The sequence below is a fragment of the Poecilia latipinna genome, unplaced genomic scaffold, assembly GCF_001443285.1.
Source record: "Poecilia latipinna isolate Pla-1442-1.1 unplaced genomic scaffold, P_latipinna-1.0 Scaffold1119, whole genome shotgun sequence".
Lineage (NCBI taxonomy): Eukaryota > Metazoa > Chordata > Actinopteri > Cyprinodontiformes > Poeciliidae > Poecilia > Poecilia latipinna.
Window position 1 is genome coordinate 172847 of NW_015113735.1, and position 20379 is coordinate 193225.

Sequence of the window (20379 nt, forward strand, 5' to 3'; positions counted from 1 at the left end):
TTTTGTTATTTTGTTGATTCAGTTTCTCTAAAGCTTCAAACTGCTTTTACATCTCAACACCAGGAGGCGGAGTTATGAGAAAATACACGTACAAATTAAATGCAACAAATGCAACAAATGCATTAACAGTACAAAAATAATGCATGACTGGGGTCCTGGAATGCCTGCCGCTTTTCATTTTAAAAATGTCGGCCATGTTTGAAGCTCATTCCACCAGCTAGACACCACAGGTTCAAAGGCTCTACATGACCCTCGTTTGTCAAAGGTCAAAGGTCATTTAGCGCTGATATTTTGTGACCTATTTTTAGTAACTGTACATTTTCTTGACTTTGTGTACTGGGCAATTTGTAAAGTTGCACAGTCAAAATTTAACAACAAACATGGAGGTTCATTTTCCAAAGTTGAATGTTATTTATTATTTATCATTATTTATGTCAGTTTCAAACTAAATATTTAATTAGTAAGGTAAATATTTAGCCTCCAAACTAAATATTTGGTTTGCAAACTAAATATTTAGCTTATTTCTCTTACTATAGTTTGTAAATGTAATATGTAGTCTACAAACTAAGTATTTAGTTCTGAAACTAAACAATTAGCAAAATAAATTAATGTGTATTTTAACAGTTTAGCTCCAACCAAATATTTAGTTAGTAAGTTAAATATCTAACTTTTAACTAAATATTTAGCTCATTCATCTTACTAGCTAAATATATAGCTTGCAGACTAAATATTTAGTTTGACAATTAAATATTTAGATATCAAAATAAATAAACTAAAGATCTAGTTTGTAATTCAACTGTTTAGCTCCAACCAAATATTTAATTAGCAAGTCAAATATTTAGCTTCAAACTAAATATTAAGTTCAACGCTAACGCTTTTGGTAGTTAGCTAAATATTTAGTTTGAGGGTAAATATTTAGCTAGCTAAATTAGCCACATAATGTTGCTAAGTTTCACCTGTTAATTGGCCAAAAGACAATTTGGTCTTGAGTGCAAATTATTTACCTCTACTGGAATAAGTCAATTAAGATAAAATATTTTCAATTAGTTACCAGTCAACACTTCAGCAGCCAGTAAACAAGATTTATTTATTCAAAACAAAGCAGGTTGGAGCTGCTTTAATTCATCCACCGCTGCTGATGTTTCTCTCTGTTTATTAGACATAAGAGACTGTAACCTTAGTTACAGATTAAAGATTTAGAAACTCAGAGGATGCGTTTCCTGTCATTAGCTGGAAGTGGAATGCATCATCAGATGCAGACATCACCCATCCTGAGCATGTAAGACAATAACCCTAATGCAGATTAAAACGAGCGCGCTCATTCCTCACATTTTAATTTCTTAATTTGCACATTGTTAACATCGGTGTTTCATTATGAGGAGAACAATCCGCCGCTGCTCTCGGTGGCCTCCCGTCCTTTGTCCCGCATGTTTTCTTCTTCTCTCTGTGCTCACAGCGGCTGCTGTATCTTTTAATGAGATCACACTTCATTAAAGAAGCTCTTCCCCAGGTCTCTCAATGCAAACACTTCAATTAGCCGCAGCGAATAGCAGCAGAAAGGAAACGCTACGTTGAAGAAAGACGAGAGAAACGAAGGGATAAAGCAGCGAGTTTACATCCGCATGGATCCCGTCTGACTGCTGTGCGGAGCCAGCAAATGGGTCTACAGTCAACTTCTTCATGTAATCAGTTTTCTGGAGTCGCTTTCATATCGTTTGCCACATAAATAAACACTCTCGAAGGTTGTTATAGCAACAACACAAGTGAAACGTCTCCCATGTCACTATGGTGATGGAGTCCATGAAGCCTTTGTCACAAGGAGAAGAGACACATCTGTGAGGAGCGAAATGCTGCAGAAACTCAGAAACTCATCAGCTGAATTCAGCGACTAACAGAGGGATCGTTTCTGCAGCATCATTAGTCACCTGGGGATCATAAACAGCCACTTAGAGAGCGGCTGAGTCACTAAACGCTCTGAATGATCGGCTGAATCAGCGCAGGCCTGGAAACCTTGAACAGCAAACCTCAGAGCCCGTTTTCTGATCCTGCCAGTGCCGACTGGCAAACATTTTGCATTTTGACTCTGATCAGCAACAAACAAACAGCGAGGATCCTAAAAAGCTTGCTCTGCCTCTGTAGCTTATTTGAAATGGGAGGAAGAGACAGCGGCAAGTTTGTCCCCGGGGACGTTGTCCAAACACTGTCGGAGCGAGGGCCGCCCATTTGAAGCTCCGCTGTTTGGACCAAACCGGGTTCTGTTTTTAATCCTCTTAATCTTTTGAGAGCTGAGGCTTCCTGAGAAAACTTGGCAGGTTTTCCGGCTCCACCGTTCAGCAGCAGACTGAGTCTTCCTCTGACCGTCCTGCCGTGTTCGTGTCTCACTAGCATGTTTACAAAGCTTGGTCGCTCTCACCGAGGATTATCTGTTTCTAGAGATTTACCAGATTTTAACAGATTAAAATCTTCATTTATCAAACATAATATGGCTGTTTAAATCTTGTTACTCAGAACAAACACTAAACAGATTTAAATGGCATTATTTGCATGCTGGTTTTAAGGGTGACCTATTATGCTTCCTTAACAGATTAGATTAGGTCTGTGTGGCCTAAACAAAACATGTCGATTACATTTTAGCACAAATTCATTCTTAGTTAATGACATTTTAGCTGTTTTATGGCATCTGTTTCATTTTAAATTCAAATAAGCTGCAGTTGGCCACGACCCCCCAACTCAACGTTTGAACTTGCACATGAAAATGGCTGCAAACAGATGCACAATTATACAACCAAACATCTTTGAAAAGCAGAAGTGGAGCCTGCTGCACAACCAACAAGAATGCAGCAAGTGGTTTCTGGATGATAATTCAACAACAAACCACTTTCCTCTTCCAGCAGCCATTGTGCTGCACTTACAGCGGTAAAATCAAATGCACTGAACCTCTGCCGAGGTTGCTAGGTAATGAGCTGCGCTGAGCCTGGCGTTGCTAGGTAACAGCGCAGTGGGAGGTTTTTGAAACAACTCGTTTTACACACGCCAGAAAAAAACTTTAACTTGTTGCTAAAAAGCATCTGGGTTGTTTTTGAAAACTAGATCTCAGCTAACACTACCAAAAATGGTTCTTAAAGCAAATAATTAGCTTGTAAATTAGCTTGAGCACATAGAAATAATTAGCTTTGCTAACAAAATGCTACAGAAAAGAAAACAAGTGAACAAAACACTGAAAACAAGTTAGTCTACCGAACAGAATCAAACTGTAATGCTGCTTCGTTTAAGGGTTGTGTCATCAACTCTCCATTACGTTTACGCTGATTTATGACCTAATTCACAAGCTGTGAGCAATTACAAGAAATATTATGAAACATAACATCACATGGTTTCAGCTGGAGGCATTTCTTACCTGCCAGCCTAAACCTGAAGACTCTCAATCCAACTAACATGTTTCTTAGTCTTCATGATCTTGTTTGTTCGCTGATGTTCTCTAACAAAATCCCCAAAAACGTTGAACCACGAACAATGATCCTTATGCTACACTGTTGGCTTGATCACATCCAGTCAGACCGAGCAGAACCAGAACATCTTCAGGGGAAAATCTTCTGTTTTTCTGCTCTCAAAATTCTTTATGTAAATACCAGAACTGGAGCAATAGGAACATCCGTCTCACAGTCGGGGCTTTATACTGAATAATTACAGTCAGTCTAATTGCTCCAATCAGGCTGAGCATTAAAAACACCTGCAGAACATTATTTAGGCGCCCCTTATGGTGCAGACAGCACAGAGACGAGAGAAACCTGCAGAACAGGCGTTCCACCTGGAACGTTTTGGCACCACACCAGTTCTTATCTACTGCAATGTGATCGCTTGATTAAACCGGAGAGCAAGCTGTGATTTTAATTAATCTAGCACGATGAGTTAACCAACGCTTCATGTCGGATTGTCCTTGCCAGGACCTGTAATTTCCTCACCCCGACTGATCAGGTCAGTTTTCAGGCTGGTTTGTGTAAATGAGGCCGAATGAGGTTGATTTAGTTGCTTCTGAACATGCTAGCTGATATTTCAAAAAGTGGCATTTTTATTCTTCCCCATGTAGGGAGATAACTCTGTCCTGCAGATCTGAACCTTGGAAGTGTTTGAATTTCTGAAAATGAGATTCATTATTTTACCAACATGTGATCTGCTTCAGCCAAAAATCAAACAGATCTTCTCTTCCTTCTTCCCTCTTTGGTGTGAAATCAGGATCAACGGTGTTGGCAGTAATCAGTTTTTCCATCTGTTGTTTGAGTGGCTCTACATGAACTTTGCTTTGATTTGGAAAGTTTCGCTTGCTTTGATTTCAATCAAACAATTTGGGGATTCTTCTGTCGGGGAAACAAAGCCGTTACGTTCTTCCAGTGGATCGTACGACATTAAACGTTTGTTTTATGATGGTTGGTAGCACTAAGCTAACACATTTAGCTTGGTAGCTGCAGCAAAAAGCAAAATTTGGAAATTGACTTTGTAAAATTTGGTGATGAATCCATTGGTCTAAAACGGAAGATGTCCATTCTACTAGGGAAACAAAAAACACTTTATTTTTGGTTGCTTCATCCATATTTTTTCAGAGCTACACTATTCAGATTTTACTGTGATGTAATCTTGTCTTTTTTTTCAAATTATTCACTATGTTGTTTGTCCAACTCATAAAATTCCCCAAAATACATTAAATTGTACATGAACAACACCTGATAGGTTTCTGGGAATGTGAGAAAAGCAGACACACTTCAAAAAGTAAAAAAAAAGAAATATTTTATACCGTATCAAACATACTAAACATTATAGGGATTGTAAACATCATATCATAAAATAGATCAGAATAAAGGTGAAAGCTGAGACATATTTTAACCCGTGTAAACAAACAAACCTGTGTTTGTTGTTAAGCATCTTATCACCTTTATGGAAAATTAAATATTAAATAAACAAACATTGTGCGTCCAGCAGCCATTATACTCAATTCATTCTGTCAGACAAAATGTGAAAAGCCTCTGGCTGGACCCTCAGCTCCAAAAGAACATCTCAAACATCACTGGCCCAATTTACGGCTGACCAGAGCATTTTGACTTCTGCATGTGCAGAATTCATCTTCAGATTCCTCTGACTGGTCTTTATGAAATATTAATATTTCTGTGAGTGCCGAGTAAATGTGGATTATAAAAGGAAAGGGCAACAGGACCCAAGCTGGAGAACACACTAATCAAAGGCCGACCGGGGTCAGCGCAAATATCTCAGAGAGAAGAGAATTTCATTTTGAGGCGTTTTTATGAAGCTCGACCACACTATAAAAATATATACCGCTAAGCATCATGGGAAATGTTCAGTCGGTTATAAAGTTGAGTTTTAAGTCACACTGAGCTGGAAAGCTTTATTGGTTCCATGTTATTATTATTTCATCTTCTTTCATGGAAAGTCCAAGTTTTCACGTTGTTCAACAAACAACTACACATTTAGGAAGTTGCACTTAGAAAACTTTGATTAAAATACTGTGAAAAGTTTTACAGTACTCACACAGCAGAGGGATCTGCACTGCAAAAACACAAAATCTCACCAAGTATTTTCTGTCTGGCTTCTAATATGAATGTCTTCCTAGACTTGAAATGCTACAAAACTACAGGGCTCCTCTGTTAACCCTTTAACAACGTTTTAACCAGTGATGCTTTGAGAAGTAGCTCCTATGATGAGCTCAGCAGATGCTCAGCTGTTTCACCAGGTGTTTGCTAACTGCTGCTGGCTAGTCTGAAGGAGCTGAGTGGGGTAGCGCTGCTCTGTCAGCTGGAAGCTCAGAAACTTTGAAAATACAACTTTTAGGAGGAGCTTCGTCCTCAAAGGCGGAGCTAAGACCACCCAGGCGTTTGAATGGTTGCCATGGAGATCAAATGATTTCTCAAACATGAAAGAATCAAGGCAACACATTCTGATGAGAGAACAACATTCTAACATGATGTAAAGCTCAAAAGAAGTCAAAGATTTGGTTGATTAGGTGATGAGGTGTTGCTTTATGGCAGGGATGTCCAAAAATGTGGCCCGAGGGCCATTTGCGGCTCCTTGAAGAACACTGTGTGGCCCCACGACTACAGTTCCAAAAAAACTACCATTTTGCTTTTTCTTAGCATGAGAATTTCAATGACAAATTTAATTCTTTAACAGACATGCCTTCTTTAGACTAAAAGATTGTCTGGACCAAATATATTGAAAACAACATTTACCCAAAAAGTTAGGAAACTGTCCAACTTCTGTTAAGACTGAAACATAGTTTGTTTCATAAAAAAAAACAAAAAACAAAAATCACAACAAAATTATTTTGCATTTAAGTTGGAAAAACAATATGGCCGCCCCCAAGTACTTTCCACTGTGGGAATTGGACCCAACTTTTGGACAGCACTGCTTTATAGGCTGTTGGTGCAGAGACACAGAAGCTCCTGATGGAGTCTGAGCTGGCACAGGAAAGATTTACCTTCAGGGCTTCCTGGGAGAGCGCCTTGGAGAAATCGGCTGGAGCTGCATGAAGAGTGACGAGGAACGGCCCGGAAACGGCCTCCGGGCCGCACTTTGGACACCCCTGGACTAAATTATTAAAACAACCTAATCTGCTGAAAACATTTTTATTCCTTCTTTTACATTAAATCATTGTAAGTAGTGGTTGGATTTCTTAAAAGTTCAGTTAAGATGAGAGTTTTCTTAAAAAAATGGATCTGGAATAAAAAATAGATGTAATAAGACAGAATGAAGTGGATGAATGATCGATAGCTTATCGATCAATTCACTTGATGCTCGGAGAAAAGTTCAAGTTCATCAAGGAAGAGCAACCTAAACCCTCTGCCTGTAAATGTGAAAGTGACTGTAAAATTTCTCCCTTGGCAGAAATGTTGACTTTAAAAGTAAATATAGGCTTTTAGGATTTGTATGTAAAGGATGAAGCAGCAATAACTTCCTGAGGCTAATGGAACCTCTCAAGGTCTTTTCCAGGATAAATAAAACAGAAAAAAACAAACGCTGGTAGAGACGGTTTGTTTCTGACTTTGGCTAACATCAGCACATTTCAAAATCTGTGGTGCTGAAATAACAACATGTGGCCAAAAGTCTCACTGCGGCTATGAAGCAATAAATTTAGCATCTGTCAGATCTGCACATTATGACCTGATAAAGATGATTTCAGTTTAAAAAACGTTTTCCTTTCATCAGATCACCGGGGCTTATGTTCCCTCCATCTGGTGTACGACTCAGGAAAAGGTCGTATCAAGTCTCTGCAGACCCCACACATCCTGGACACAAACTGTTAAGACTTTTACAGTTTGTGTAAACAGCATTACGGCGCTTTTATCTTAAAAACTCATCCCAGGTTTTCTGTCTGATAAACAGGATGCCATATATTTACACTAATTTAACCTTTTCTTCTTAATGACAATAAATATTATGACGGTGCAACAGGGTCACATTAAGAAATAAAATAAATTTAAAAAATTAAATTAAATTATGAGAATTAAATCATAATGCTATGAGAAAGTACTTATCTTTGCAGACTATTAATCTGTTTATTTCACCACAGTTTAAAGCAGCTTTGTTTTGTTGGAGTTCTCATAAAATAACTTTATTCTGGTTACATTATTTCTTTATTCTTATAATAATTTGTTTTTTTTTCTTGTATTGTTTCCACTTTTTTCTCATATATGATTTATGATTTTATTCTTTTAATTTCATAATTTTACTAATTTTTTCTTAGCACTAATACTCACTTTTAAAATACATATTTCCAAGAAAGAACAACATTTCTTTCATATTGCCTTTTTTGTATATTTATTTCCTAAATGTCCTTATTGAGACTTGAAGTCAAATTTCTGGTTTGTGTGGAAAAAAATAAAACCAATTCCGACATAAATAGAATATAAAAGTTTTTAAAAAATACATATTTTCCTAACATTTCACAATAATGTTTTGTTTGTGTTGATATCATAAAAAAATCCATAAAAATACTTTAAGTCTTGTTGGTAAGAATATTATTGCAGTTACAGCCACTATGACAGAAAGATTAAATGTACATTAAGTTACTGCAGATAAACAGCATTCGCCTTGTGAAGCCTAATGAACTAATTAATTCACTCTAATTTGGTTCCATCTGTCAGTTTATTTAAAAACTTTGCTGTCATGTTTTCAGATCAGCTGATGGTTTGTAGATTCATGAGTCAGCATTAAATGTTGGGAAAAGAAATGGAGCGTTCACAGAACAGCAGCATGAATCATCTCAGCTGACGGCGAGAAAAAGGTCTGAAATATGCAATAACTCACCTCACACTGCGAGTCTGTCACTGCAGGTTGGATCCGAATACATCTGAGTGGGAGAAACAGATAGAGGCTGAATTCTCCAGCCTTCAGAGGAAGGGCACCTCTGTGGAACGTGAGATGTAGATGCCATCGCTGTGGGTTCTTTCTTTTAGATGTCCAGGCCAAAATAACTGAAGATGATACAGACGAAGGGCGAGAAGTTAAAGTAATAACTTTCCAAGAAGTTACTGCGATAAACAATAATGCTGCTGTTCTGAGAACATTTTCCAGTGATATAGTGGTTTTACTGGGGAACATTTTCTCAAAGATCAATAAACTTTAAATTCTAACAAACATTTAACACTGGAACTGGAAAACATTTAAATATCATAACTAAACAGAACAACGTGAATTATGAAGTCAAACAAAAAGACCAAAATACCAAACTGAACACTTTTATCATCCAGTTTCTGGATGATAAAAGTCATAAAAAAGAGGACGAGGAAGAAGAGGGAACAGCTGCAGGACTGGGACCCATGAGGTCCTCAATCATCTTTTTGACGTTGTTTGGTGTCTAAATTAAATAAAAATTAAATAAAAAGAAAAACAGCACATTATGTAAAATGAAATTACTGATTCATTTTAAATCCAGTTATTTATTTATTTTTTTTATTGCGACGGGCCTAAGTGTAATTCCTAACAATTCCAATAAAATGATTTTATTTTATTGGAATTGTTAGGAATTACACCTAGGCCCGTCGCAATAAAAAATAATAATAATTGGATTTAAAATGAATCAGAAATTGATCTTTTTTTTTAATCATACTTTAATCTTTCAGGTGATCAGATGTTTATGAATATTTAACTTATAACCTATGACCTCTTGCATGCTCCTCAAAACGGGAAATATGGGAAACGCAACACTAAAGTTCACCAAATGTGTGCCGACTTCCAATAAAATATCCAAAACCTTTAGTATTAATGTCAGTCAAGGCAAAATTATTCAAAACTGAAGGATTTTTTTTATTACATTTTGCTCCCATTATTACATAATGCAGTTTTAATAATGTTTTATTACATTTTAAATCCTGACTTTATTGCATTGTTACATAATGTGGGGTTAGAAGTTTTTCTGAGATTTGTGCTTGTGGGGCTTTGATTGCTGCCATGCATGGATGGAAAGAACAGCGTCACTGGATAGACTGGTTGAAGTTATGCCACAACACTTTTCCTTTATTTTCTGTTTTTGAACCAATTTAGAGGTGACCTTTCTTCATGACCTTTTAAGGTTTTGGTCAGTGTCTAATGTCTGCCGCTGATGTTTGTAGTGATTCATCACTCCCATTGCTCTATAAATTCAGCGACTTTTGGACATTTTTGAACCAGAGGAAGAGGTTTCCATACTTTGCTCCACAGGAAATATAATTCATGAGGTCAACCTGATCATTTATAAGCCATTTCAATCATAAAACACATTGAAAAACAGCATCAAACGGCGTCACCAGAGGAACTAAAAGCCTTTCTGGTGAGCTCAAACAAAAAAGACCAAATCACTTCCAGGTTCAGGTGATTATTTAAAACTTCTCACACTTATTTCATAACTAAAAACAATGTCAGCTTCTTCCATGTCTGTTCTTCATTAATCAGTCGACTGGCATTGAAAACACGATGGAAGCCAAAGTTTCCAGCTACTTTAGAGCGGAAAGCTGTGAAAATATTGATCACATTTTAAGCAGATGCTTAAACCTGGTTGGCTACTTCCTCAATCATGTTGAATATTAAACACACATCCTCCACTGACTTCATCCATAATTCTCATTCCGAGCGCTGGGGAGTTTTATTGAAAACGGTGATAAGAATAACCCTATGAAACCTTCAGCAGAAGCAAGTTTTCTGCATGAAATGTTATAATATGATCTGATCCTCCTCTAAGACAGATGTAGATGGTTCATGATAATACAGAATGTTGTAACTTTGGTTTATATTGATAGGAGTGATTAAGCCGGCCTTGGGTTTGTGGAAAAAGCGGCTGCAGCCTTGGATTCAGAAACGAGTCGATGCTTCACTTGGGGATGTGAAGCTCAAAGAAGCTCAGATCTGCACAAAGCCCGACTCTGATGGAGCGCTGCTGCTGCTGCTGCTGCTGCATCGGCGCCTTTGGCAAAACTCATTTCCACTTCTGTGACAGCAGCATTAATGCAGAAAGTCCAGCAGAGATTTTACAGTGACATGAGCTGCTTTCTGCACCACTTTTCACTTTAGCAGCAGATAACCAGATTTTTCACACTATCCAAAGGTAAGGATGAGGAAGAAGAGGGAACAGCTGCAGGACTGGGACCCATGAGGTCCTCAATCATCTTTTTGACGTTGTTTGGTTTCTAAATTCTCCCAGAAAGTCCAAAGAAGCAACAACAACTTTAAGACATTCTAACAGAAACAATAAGGCAACATTTGACCTAAAAGTTCTCATGTGATGTCACGTAAACGGGCACTTTGACTATGTTCACCCCGCAGACGAATCCGATCCAAACCGGATTTTTCTCAGCAGTCGGAACGGTGCAATCCTAATCTTTTCATTCCTATAAAATATATTGTAGTTTGTGGCTAAAACATAGCAAAATGCAAAATTCAAGGAGTATGAATACTTTATTAAGGCACTGTTATGAGGTCATATACTAAGTTCACATTTATCCAACACCAGTCCACTTGTCTAGAAAGTCCGGTTTGTTTGTGTTGGTGTGAATGCTAATCAAACTCTGATGCAAACCAAAATAGCTCTGGTAAACTCTGGTGCGGTTTGAATGCATATGTGAATGCCAAGTGGACCAGAGACTGTTTCAACAGCAGGAAGACATTTCTTTCAGTGGTTCTTGGTGCAGCGCCCCCACAGGTGAGGGAGTGAACAGATTTTTCAATTAGTTTGAAAATGTAACAAATGCTGCAGTTTGGTGCCCCAACAGAACCGAATCTACAGACTAACAGGTGGAAAATACCCACAGAATTTGTGTAAATCAGTGAGTTAGTTGATCCTAATTGAAATTCATTATTATTACACTTAGGTTAGCTAAAACACAGTTTTTATAAGAGTTATGGTGCTTCATTCAGCTGAGAATGAAAACACCAGATCTTGAAAAGCCAAGAAAAGAGAAAAGAAAATACTCCTCTGTGGGTTTTTGTAGCTTTAACATTTGTCGCTGTGTGAAAGGCAGAGCGCACGAAGATAGCAGCGGCATGTCAAGCTGAGTTCAAATAGTTCATATTCATCAAACAGAGAGCTGTGATGCCTCTCGCAGGAGGCTTTTCTGGCAGGCAGGAAGACAGAATGGGAGTCTTGTTGCAGAGGGGCCTCCAGTGCTGAGATGGTCCTCCACTCAGAGCGCGAAAAAAAGTCAGCCTCCGCAAAGAAAATGGACTTTTGATAGAGGGACACGCAGCAGTTTTGGCATATTCCTGCACTGGAGCCAGCAGGCAAAAAAAACACATAACAATAAAGCCTCTGCTTCTACAATCTATCTGCATATGGGGAATCTGCCAGCAGTGACACTTCTGCTGTCATAAGTGATTTCAGCTCCATAACCAAAGTTAAACTGGTTCTTTCCAAGAGTGCAGGGATTTATTTTTATGTACACAAGAGTGCTGTGGATAGAAGATTTCCTGTTCAGCCAAAAGTCTTCTGGACTTCAGCCCGCATTCAATAATTTCTTCTATCTGTCCGCAAGGCAACATCTGTCACTGCACTGTATTTAGGAAAACTAGAAAATATCTGAAGGAATTGTGCCAAATTGTGCCAATCGGTTGGAATCCAACATTCTGATGTTGAAAATTAGCAACAATGCTAAGGTTTACTGAAATGTTGACCAAAAAGTGGACTTACTCTATTCAGTGTGCAAATAATAATGTGTAAGCCAACATTAGCAACAATGCTAATGTTAGCTAAAATTCTCTGAGGTATAACTAGCATGTTGACTAACATTGGTTTGCTCCACTGAGTTTGCAAACAATATGCTACAATTAGCTCAAATGAACTTTTGTTCCCGTTGAAATGATTCTGTTCGCGCCACAGCAGGAGGGCTATCACTAGCATGTAGCATTAAACTAAATCTTGTAGGGAGAACAAATGTAAAGATTTCTAATTAAAAGTTGTGGATTTTTACAACCTCGTACTGTCAAAGCAGAATTATCTCCCCCAGAAACACAAAACAAAACTTAACAAAAAAGGTCAGAAGGTACATCTGTTTGACATTTTCACCCTCTGCAGTATCGGCCGCTGTCAGGGGATTCAAACAATGATATCGCTGTCGGAGAGACGGAGTTGAGGATGAAAGACAGACAGGATCCTGACAGAGACAGGAAGACAGAGAGGCATGCTTATGATCACTCTCACTCAGCACAATGAACATCCTCATGGCTGTTTATCGGCCATGTTTACTCAGGGAATTAGCACTCAGGCATGATTTCCTCTATCACACGGTGAGACTCTCTGTTTCCAGTAGAACTCAGAGCTGCTCAAGATAAAAAAATAGAGATCCACGAGCCTTTTCAAGATCAGACCTCATCATGTTGGATTGCTTAAAACTTAGCGATTCAATCAAACTAACATTCAGTGTAACAGAGTTTTATTTTAACAATCCTACAGACATGAAGTTTGTCAAAATTTGTTTATTCTTTAAATTTGATTTGTTTAGTCAAAAAGTTGTTTCTCCTAACATTTATTGATGCATTAAGTTATGCTGCTCTTGACAGTTGGTGGTTACCATAGCAACCGGTAACTAACAGCTCCGCCCCCTTTTTTTCAGTGGCGTTTGAAACTGTGGATTGTATCAGGATCAGCTCAGTATTATGTTTTAACGTATATTTTAGACAAATTTAAAATTTAATCAGTTTCATGAGTGATTTGCTATGTTCTGTGTGTTTTTAACCTCTCTTGGGGGTGCTGCTGTGTTCTTGTGATAAAATCTGGCTGCATAGACAAATAAATCTTAAAGCAGTTGTGTTAGTTTTGACATTTGCATTGATATTTTGTAATGTAATTTGTTGTAAAAAACAAAAACAAAACATAAAAAAAATAATTTGATTAAATCCAATTGGTTCCCTTCCTTAAAAATATTATTTATTTATGACCTTGCACATTTTGGCAACTCGATAAAAAGTTCACATTGTTTCTATCAGCTGGTACAGTTGAAACCAGATTTTAAATACACCAAATAAAAAGACACAAACATTTTTTCTCTGTCTGAAGTTAAATATGATCCAACTTTTCTTGTTTTTCTAGAAGTTTTTCTTTCATTTATTTAATTCTTTTAAGTATATAAATATAATTATTTACACTAAACTTCCTTTTTCTCACAAAATGAATTAATGTAAGTCAACACACTACTGACAGCATTTAAACTAACCTTAACATATTGGCTAATTTTAGCTTATACACTAATGCTTACATACTGTGTGGAGTAAGTCATTACTAGTCAACATACTAGTGGTAACCTACATGCTACTGATAGTGCCAACATGCTGGTTGCTCTACATGCTAATAATAGCCTTACAGCTAAAATGAGCAGCTTAGCAATTTTTTATATATTAGCCACATTTAGCTTGCGAAATGGAGAAAGTCAATGAATGTCCACATATTTGTGATACCTCACACACTACTATCCATTCAAATGTCTTCAGAAATGTTCTAGTTTAAAGTAAACTTCCTTTCTCACACAAAATGAATGAATTAAATATGGATGATGTTTCATATAGACAGACAACCAGTTTGGCTCTTTGACTCACCGAGGTAATGAGGCTGTGTAGTGCAGGCCTCATCAGCCTGATGGAGATCATAAACCAAAAACCATGAGGTGAACAAATGGCTTGATCTGCAAAGCGTTTAAAAATGTAGAATTTTCCTGAAACGACATAGAAATGAGGCAATGTGATCAAAAGCTGCGTTAGTTTATTATATTTTAGTCACATAAAATTGAAGCTGACTTTCCCATCTGCTTGGCTCTTTGGTGCAGGTGTGAGCCGAGTCCCACCAGGTGGGAGGTCCTTTCACCAGAGACAAAGCCAGTTAGAAAGAACTGTGTCATTTTCATTAGTCACTTTGTTGATTTAATCAAAAGCAATAATCAGAGCTAATGCGCAGTAATGAAGGATTAATATTAAAACGGCTGGTGAAGGCTTTTGAATCGGCACAAAAACAAACCTGGCTCATTGTGTTTGAGAACCGCTGCAGATCCGAGCTGATCGACAAATTATCTACAGACGATTCAAACCGAGAGGCAGGAGGACGATTCTGGACGTAAACACTGGTAGATTCTGGTGGGATGGCTAGGTTAGCTTCCATCTGCTCATCCATCCATCTGTCCATACATCCGTCCATCCATCCATCCACCCATCCATCCATCCATACATACATACATCAAGTCTTCCTCAGTCAGCTGCCAAAGAACAAGCTGCTTTACCCTTAAGATCCCAATAATCTCTGGACTTTAAGCGTTTTATTCGTCCTTTGAATTCTTAATGTTTTTCCTTCATGATAAAAACAGAAAAAGTGACCTCTCCTTTTCTCTGCAGGGTTTCTTCAGCTGAGTGTTTGGGGAGCTGAACTGATGTTTAGCGGGGTTATTGTCATAAATCTAAATCTGACTTGGCCTTTTTGTTTTCTACAGTAACAGACGGACCATGAAGGTAATAAAACTCCTTCATAAGTCTTCAGTATCACCTCGGATCTCATCTGGAGATGCTTAAACATCCATATGCTGTTTCTCATATCTAGAAAAAGTGATTAATAATACATGACGGCTACATAAGAAACCATATGTTCACTGTCCTCTCAACAGCCACATCTGCAATCTTCATGCTAAAGAATAAAAAAAGTCTGTAGCTTGGACTCAATCATTAACAGTGTTATTGTAAATATCTTGCATCAGAAACACAGAAATGTGTTTGTAAAATCAACTTGAGCTGAAAGGAAGTGATGAATAAATCACGGAAATTAAGTTGAGTTTTTCTTCTCTTCATGAATAAGTAATTTAGCTTCACCATATGTCATCAGGTGAAACTGGACCAATAATATCATGAATGAATTACAGATATTTCGAACCGGAAATGTTTATGAGCACTATTAGCATTCTGAGGAGGAATAAACAGAAAAATAACAGGAGAAATCTCCGATGTCTCCCTCCGTGCCATCACTTCATCAGCCGTGCACGCAGCTAGCATAACAAGGTGAGGCCGTGTCCACGTATCGCTTCTAATTTCCGTCCGTGCCAAAGAAATTACCTCGCGCGCGCACTGGGAGCAGCTCGTTTGTTCTGTGATAATGTCTTTATAATTCCGGTTCAGGCGCGAGCCGCCGGCGGGCTGGGCGCGTGCGCGCCGCGACATGACGCGCTCTGCCACAGACAATCTGAGCTGTCAGGGTTAGATTAACAACAACCTGCAGCCTCGGTGTGAAACATGGAGGGACAACATGGCGACAACCCCGATAACAACATGTGACAGCTAACGATCCTGACTGGTACAACACTGGTGTCCAAAGTGCGGCCCGTGGGCCTTTTCCGGCCCCTGGGCTGATTTAGTGAGACACATGATTCCAATTCAAGATAATTACAAATTGGCACAGGTGGTTGAAGATTTTCATTTTCATTTTTAATCAAGGCAGACAAAATTGAAATTTGACAATAGATAATGTTAATGTTTTGGATCTACAACAATTTACACAACACTTTCCAACAAGAACATTATTTATTTTACTCATTTAATTAAAGCAATGCAACTTATTTTAATGTTGTGTAGGTCAAAAAGTCAATCTTTTTTTTTACTTTTTTAATCTTTGTATGCCTTTTTTCTGCTTGTTTTTGGTACTCAGTTATTTTGACCTGATGTCAAAATGACTTGTACATTTTAAGGCTTTTCCACTAATAAAAATGACCATTTCATAAATCCTGTTGTCTGTGGACGCACCGTCTCATCTGATGACTTTATGATTGAATGCGTTCCTGCGGTGCGGCTGACGAGTGTGTTATCATGTGGCGTCCCATAGAGACGGAGACTGTGACAGCTTTCTCAGAGCCGCTCAGGCACAATTAGATAGATGGATGATGGATACATAAACATCCTGCTGCCGGAAAAAATACGGCTAACTAGATCATAATGGCTGCTGTTTCTTTGTGTCTGCAGTGACTCTGCTGATTTCTACAGAGTCCTGATGTGTGTGGTTTGAAGATTCCCAGCATGCAATCATCGTCTGTAAAGAGAGCTTAGACAATAAATGAACTAATGAAGAGATTTTAAACACCCACCGACATAAAAAACATATATCTATGGGCTGTCAAACAGAAAATGACCCATAAGTGATGAGCTGTAATGACATTAGCTGTGATCACATTCCTGACTCAATGTACATTTTAACTCATCTGTCTGTGATAATAGAAAACCAATCGTTGTTTTTTATAGTCACTCTTTATTTTAAATGATTGAAAAGAGATGAGGACGATGAGTGGAATAAAAATGGGTCATAAAGAGAGATGGGAAGAGTTAATGGGGTAAAAGAAAAGGGGAAAGTGGAGGAGGAGTGGGATTTAAAGGCAACATAAACGAGGAGAAGGGAGAAATTTGGGGAGAGGAATGAAGAGGATGAGAGGGAAGAAGTGTTTTATAGATGAAAAAGTTGTTCATGTAAATGTGAAGACACCATAAAGATACATTAGAGCGAGAAACCGGGTTGGAAAGAGGAATCAAAAGGTTGAAATAAGTGAAAATGAGGAACGAACAGGATATAAAAACAACGAACAATTACATACGAAATGAAAGGATGAAGAGGAAAAGATATGCTGGGTTTTCAGAGAGAATGGTGAGGATGAGGAAGGTGAATAAAAAGATAAAAACGGCTTTTAGAGAGGAAGAGTTAAGATAAAAGGAGGACAAGAAGAATAAAGGGATGGAAAGACTAAAGAGGGAATGAAGAGGATAACGTGGATGAAGAGGAGGATGAGGAAGATAAGTGGGTGAAAAGGAGGATTATAAACAACAGTGAAGAGTATAATGTGGATAAAAATGCCAAAGAATAAATAAGAATGATTACTGGGATGATTTGGTATTAAAAAGGGGATGAAAATATATTTTAGAGGAATAAACAAGCTTCATAAAGACAGATGATGAAGACCACGGTGGTGAAAACGGGTTGAGGAAGACAAAAAGGATTACAGGGTTAAGAAAGAGGAAAAATAAATAAAAGTGAGGCAGTGCACTGTAAAAACTCAAAATCTTACTGAGTATTTCTGGTCTAATTTCTAGTGCAAATATCTTGGCACACTTGAAATAAAACAAAACTTACGCATAGGTAAGTTTTCAGAAAAATATAGGAGCTTGTTTTAAATCAATAATTTCTTAATATTGGTGAAAAAGTTCTGGTTTCATTGGCAGATAATTTAACTTATTACATTACATTTTTCCATTTTATAAGTGAAATGTCTGACAGTGAAACTGATACTTTTTCATCAATATTAAGGAATGAAAAATGGTATAAAAGCTTAAAACAAGCTTCTATATCTTGTTGATAAGTTACTTTTAAATTAGTTTTGTCTTAATTAAAGTATACTAAGATACTTGTATTAGAAACTAGATAAAAATACGTGGTAAGATTTTGTGTTTTTGCAGTGAACTTATATTCTGTCTTTATTTCATCTCAGGTTGTATCCAGAAAGCTGTAACTCTCAAACTGCCAATGGGCGACTTGTTCTCTTGGTTAACATTAAATATTGAAGTTTTCTCCTGTTTCTTTGTCTTTGCTTCATAGAGGAAACTGTTTGGAACAACGTATTCATGGGAACCACATGTTACAAGACTCAAATATTTCCTCTTTTTCAGTGTGAGCACTAAGCAGTCAGGAACAGCAGGAGTAAAACCACAAAGTGTTTGATTTCTGCAGAAATGCTGCTCCGGATGAAAGACGCTGCATTTGCATTGAGACTGAAATGACTAATGCACCACATGCAGCCAAGATTTATCTGCAGTTTGGAGGAAAAAAATGAGTCTCTAAAAAGGTAAGTGTTGGAGCATTAATATTTTTATGTAGGATTGCAGAGCAAAGATTGTGTCAATACGATGAGTCTCAGAATATTTCCTTCAGCGTCTCAGAGCGCGGCGCTCTGATGAGGTCCTGCTGAGCTTTTAACACCTGGTTACAGCTTCAAACCTCTGAATAATGAAACAGAGTCAGGTGTTTCACTGAGTTTTCCTTTAAAGACGAGTGAGGCAAGTTCTGTCGGACCATCAGGAAAAAAGAGAGACAAAAATAAAGCAGGAAAAATGAAACAGAAAACAGGTTTAAATACAATCATCACAGCTGCGTTGTAGATTTCCTCGGATTGCATCATCTACTTTTCCAGCGATAGATTCCTTCTGGATGTTAACATTTCAAAGTCAAACAGTTAACAAAGGGCAAGTGAAAACATGGAGGTTTTAAATAACAGCCCCCACATAACGCAGCTTTTAAATCAAAACTTCTGCTGATTACTGAACCCGTTTGTTTAGGAAATGCTTTGCTCCCTGCAGTCAGAGCGATGCGATAACGCTGAGCAGCCGTAGATCTGATTATTCCCCCTCACTTCATCCTCAGAGCTGCTGAACGCCACGTGCTACAAAGTTCATTATGACGATTCACTGAGGTGAAAGCTCATCCGTCTGTTTCAGAGCTTGTATCTCTCCTTGGATGGTAATATGAGCTCTTATTGTGCTCATGTTAACATTTTTATTGCTATCAGAGCAGCTCAAACTGTATAAAATGATACTGTGTTTGGAATTTAAAGCATTTGAGGAAAAAAAAAAACTTTTAAAAAGAAAGTTTGAACACAACTTGATTTTTTTCCACATGTTGACACATTACAACCACAAAATTCAATGCACCGTAAATTAATGAATGATTGTGAAGAGGAAGAATAACATGCTTTTAGCAAACACATCTGAAAAAGTTGACATGCGTTTTCCTTCAGACCCCTTTACTCTGATACCCTCAGGTAGAATGAAGAAGAGAAAAGATGGATGGACCTAAAGAATCCAGCAAGAAAATCTGCTTTAGGCAGGTAAAAACATTCATGGTGTATACGCATTGATTGTTCAGTTATAGATTGGACTGAAATCTAATTCATAATAAATGTATAATTAAGATTGTGAGTTGTTTTGCAAAGAAAAATGGACACAAACTGGAGCCTCCAGCAAACCAACAAAACTGCAGCAAGTGGTTTCTGGATGGTAAGTCAACAACAAAACACTTTCCCTTTTCAGCAGCCATTGTACAGAGCATGCCGCGCTAAAACCAGCTGACCAAACGTGTTGGAGCTCAGCTTGGGTTGCTAGGTAATGGGGAGTTCCTGCTGATTTGTGGCGATATGTCCAGGAGGTTTTTGGAACGACTCATTTTCCAGACACCAAAAAAATATATAGCTGGATGTTTTTAAAAAAAAAATTTTTGTATGCACTTAGGTTGTTTTTAGAAACAGCAGAGACTCAAACAGCAGTAGAAAAAAAAATGCAAAATGTGAATTTTGCGTAGTCCCTTGCCTTTAAAAGCTATTTATAGGCAAATCAAACCTTTTGTTGCTCAATATTATGGATGTAAAATTGAAAGCCCATTAAAATACATAAAAATCTACTTGTATTCCTTTTGCATTTTTTATTTTGTTGGAAATGCCCCCACTTTTCTCCATTTCCTCGTTTCCAACATTCCCATTTGTGCTTGTCAGTCTCAGCGATTAGGCCTCCATGCTAAACAGCTACAAATCAGTGTAAGTGAGAGCAGATGGCGTGGAATCATCTCTGCGTTGAAGGACATTTGTACCTGAATGAGGCCTGTGTTATGAGGTGAAGTGGACTCTCCATTGAGCCAGCTGGCAGCCCATAATAAGCCCGAACCGCTCCAAGCTGTGATGTTCAATACAACACCCTTTGCATGCCACGCAGGTATGAGCGAAGCCCAAGGGTATCTTTAAATGACGCTCGGCCGATCCTGCCTCTAAAGCAGAAAGTTGTCAAAGTTAACAGAAGGAGAAAAGGGGAAATAACTAATCGAACACGGCTGTTTTTGACTGTCATTATCAATGC